Genomic DNA, 4,057 nt, shown 5'->3' with positions numbered 1-4,057 from the left:
AAAACCAAGGTACCCAGATGCTGCCACTAGACCACAACAGAGCAACTCTTGACTGGCCCCATAAGCGGTACACACAAAGTATGGTTGCAACAAGTACACAAGCCTGCTAGGGCAAATCCCACTCAGTGGGGTCAACCCCCACACAGGAAATTTTACCCTGTGGGTGCAGCCAATTCCCACAATTAGTCAGCCTGAACCTTAATCCCACCCACTGATCTACTAACAACAATGAAGGTTTAGTGACAACAGAATATCACATATAATCCACCCAAAGATCACATCCAGAGCACTTGGCATAAGGGATCAGGGAGAGTGTGCCACTGAGCCTTACAGGACACCTTCCACATTAGGCCATCTGGCCAAGGCTGAGAGATGAAACAAATATTCCTGACACATAGAAACGAACACAGAGAGGCTAATAAAATGAGAAAACAAAGAAACATCCCACAAATGAAACAACAGGAGAACACTCCAGAAAATAAGCTAAATAAAATGGAGGGAAGCAACCAATCAGAGACAGAGGTCAAAATAATGTTTATAAGGATGCTCAACAAAAGTAGGGGGTGGGAATGAATGAACTCAATGAGAATCTCAACAGAGGGATAGTAAGCATAAAAAAAGACATTGAAACCATAAAAAAAAACCAGACAGAAATGAAGAATACAGCAACTGAAATGAAGAATACACTAGAAGAATTCAATAGTAGATTGGATGAAGCAGAAGATCAAATCAGTGAAATGGAAGACAAGGTAGCAGAATACACCATCAGAACAACAACAACAACAAAAAGATTTTTAAAAAATGAGGACAGTTTAAGAGACCACTGGGAAAACATGAAACTTAAAAATATCTGGATCATAGGAGTACGCAAAGGAGAAAAGAGAGAGCAAAATATTGAGAATCTATTTGAAGAAATAATGACAGAAAACTTCCCTAACCTGGCAAAGCAATTAGACATACAAGTTCAGGAAGCACAGAGTCTCAAACAAGAGGAATTCAAACAGAACCGCACCAAGACACATCATAATTAAAATGGCAAAAGTCAAAGACAAAGAAAGAATCTAAAAAGCAGCAAGAGAAAGATAGCTAGTTACTTACAAAGCTGAACATCTAAAACTCAACGAAAAACACCCAAACTGCACACCAGCATGTCTAAGCGTGAGATCTGCGTATAAGAGCTACCACAGGTCAGAACCCCGGCAGTTGGGCAGTAGACTGGAAGAAACAAAGAAGTTGCCTCTTGCAGCCTCCAGAGTTCCTTGTAGTAGGAGGGAGAGGGAGAAGGTACAGCGAGTTCCCTAAACAACCTTGCCTGGGAGAGCTGTCAGCTCCGTGCAGCCAGCAGGTGTGCCCAGACATCAGGGCAGAAAGCAGAGAAGTGGAGACAGCAGAAAACAACAGTCGATTTTTACCAACCGCTGTTGCAAATGAAAAGCTGAGCCACAGCCCTCACCTCCCAATTAAGAAGGACCTTCCCCGCTTACCCTCCGAGAGTGAACACCACGGAGCTCCAGGAGAATATAAGCAAACAATATCGAAACTGTTGATAACACTGACAGGGACCGAGACAGAGGGTAGCGAGTGTGATTAAACATCTATAAAAAAGAAAAAAGGCATTTTAAAGGCTTTATATAAAGCAGGGATCTGAAAGGCTTAGACACCGCCTACTGGAAACAAAAAGAAAAATGCCTTCTTTGCAACAGACTAAACAAAGACTGTTATATAATAAATCTTCTTTCTGGAAAAAAAAAATAAAAGCAGAACACACTTCCATTGATGCCCAGGTGGAAAAATAATCCATTAAACACCATGAACAATCAAGATGACAAGGCAATTCAGAAAGAAAGAGAAAAACCTCCAAAAATAAGTTTACAGACATAGAAATATATGACTTAAAGGGCAGAGAATTTAGGATGGTACATCTGAAAAAACTCAGTGAGATCCAAAATGATTCATATCAATAATTTCAGGAATTGAAAAAACAACTAGATGAGTAGAATCCATTCTATAGCAAGGAGATTGAACCCCTCAAAAAGAACCAAATAGAACTTCTGAAGATGAAGAACATATTATAAGAGATGAAAAATGAAATAGCATGCTTGGGAAATGGAGTCAACCAAATGGAGAAAAGGATCAGTGATATCGAAGACAGAAATCTAGAAATAAATCAGAAGGAAGAAGAGAGAAACCGAAGAATGAAAAAGAATGAAAAAGAAATACAAGAACTAGCTGATACCATCACCAGAGGAAACATAAGAATAATGGACATTATCAAAGGTGAGGGAAAAGAGCAGGGACTAGAAAGCATTTTCAGACAAATAGTTGATGAGAATTTCCCAAATCTAAGGAATGAGTTGGAGCCTGGAATTCAAGAAGTCAACAGAACACCCAGTTAACTCAACCCAAAAAGTCCTTCACCAAGACACATTGCATTAAAGTTATCAAAAATCAATGACAAAGATAGAATTTTCAAGGCAGTCAGGGAAAAGACAGTAACCTATAAAGGAAAACCCATTAGATTATCATCAGACTTCTCAACACAAACCTTACAAGCCAGAAAGGAGTGGATTCAAATATTTAAACTATTAAATGAAAGAAACTACAAGCCAAGAATAATGTATTCAGCAAAGCTCTCCCTTAGATATGAGGGAGAAATAAAGATCTTTACAGACATACAAAAATTGAGGGAATTCTCCACTATGAAGACTGAATTATAGGAAATATTGAAAGGGGTCAGGTCACCTAAAAATGACAAAAAAAAAAAATAAGTAACTAGGAATAAGGCCACAAGCAGGCAGAGAGAAGAAGAGGAGAGAACAGGGAATTAAAAGCTTAAACAATAAGAGATTTGCTATAGCAATATAGTAATGAATGTTCAGCATACATAAGGACAAATTGAGACAATGACTGAAAAGGGGAAGATTCAAAGATCCAAATTCAAAAGGGGGAATAGAAACAAGACTTGTACAGAAAAAAAAATGGATGACTACATATATATAACTATCCTTTACATATCATAATAGTAACCAGACACCAAAGGTTCAGAAATGAATAATATAACATAAAACAAGAAGGACCAGAGGGAAAACCCACAAAAACAAACCTAAATGAAGAAAATAGAAACATAAGGACAAGGAAACAATGGAAACACTGAGCTACTAGAAAGCAAAAGATAAAATGGCTATAAGAAGATTTCATATTTCAATAATCACGCTAAATGTAAATAGACTGAACTCACCAATAAAAAGGCACAGAGTTGCAGATTGATCAAAAAAACAAAACTCAACCATATGCTGCCTCCAGGAGACACATCTGAGCTCCAAAGACAAATATGGATTCAAAGTGAAAGGGTGAAAAATGATATTTCAAGTAAATGGAATTCAGAGAAAAGTGGGAGTACTAATATCAGATGAAACAGACTTCGAAATAAAATAGGTAAAGAAAGATATTGAGAGATACTTCAAAATGATAAAGGGAATCATGCACCAAGAAAACATAACACTTATTAATATCTATGCTCCAAATCAGGGAGCCCCGAAATATGTAAAGCAATTACTAACAGAACTAAAAGGAGAAACAAACCAAAACACTATCGTAGTAGGGGACCTAAATACCCCACTTTCGGATATGAACAGATCATCCAAACAGAAAATCAATAAGGAAAGAACATCCTTAAATGACACATTAGACCAATTGGACATAATTGACATTTATAGAGCCTTTCATCCCAAAATGGCTCTTATACATTCTTCTCTAGTGCACCTGGAACATTTTCAAGGATTGACCAAATACTGGGACACAAAGATAGCCTCAACAAATATAAGAGGGTTGAAATCATACCAACTATATTCTCTGATCATAATGCTTTGAAACTAGAGATCAACTGTAAAAGAAAGCAAGAAGAATCACAAATACATGGAGATTAAACAACATACTACTGAAAAATAACTGGGTCAGAGAAGAAATGAAAAGAAAGATCAAGCGATACATAGAAATGAATGATAATGAGACAAAAACATATCAAAATTTTGGAACACAGCAAAAGCTGTAACAAGAG

Source organism: Pteropus medius, unplaced genomic scaffold, assembly GCF_902729225.1.
Source record: "Pteropus medius unplaced genomic scaffold, Ma_sr-lr_union100, whole genome shotgun sequence".
Taxonomy (NCBI): domain Eukaryota; kingdom Metazoa; phylum Chordata; class Mammalia; order Chiroptera; family Pteropodidae; genus Pteropus; species Pteropus medius.
The sequence above is the reverse complement of the archived record's forward strand: the minus strand, read 5'-3'. Positions refer to the sequence as shown.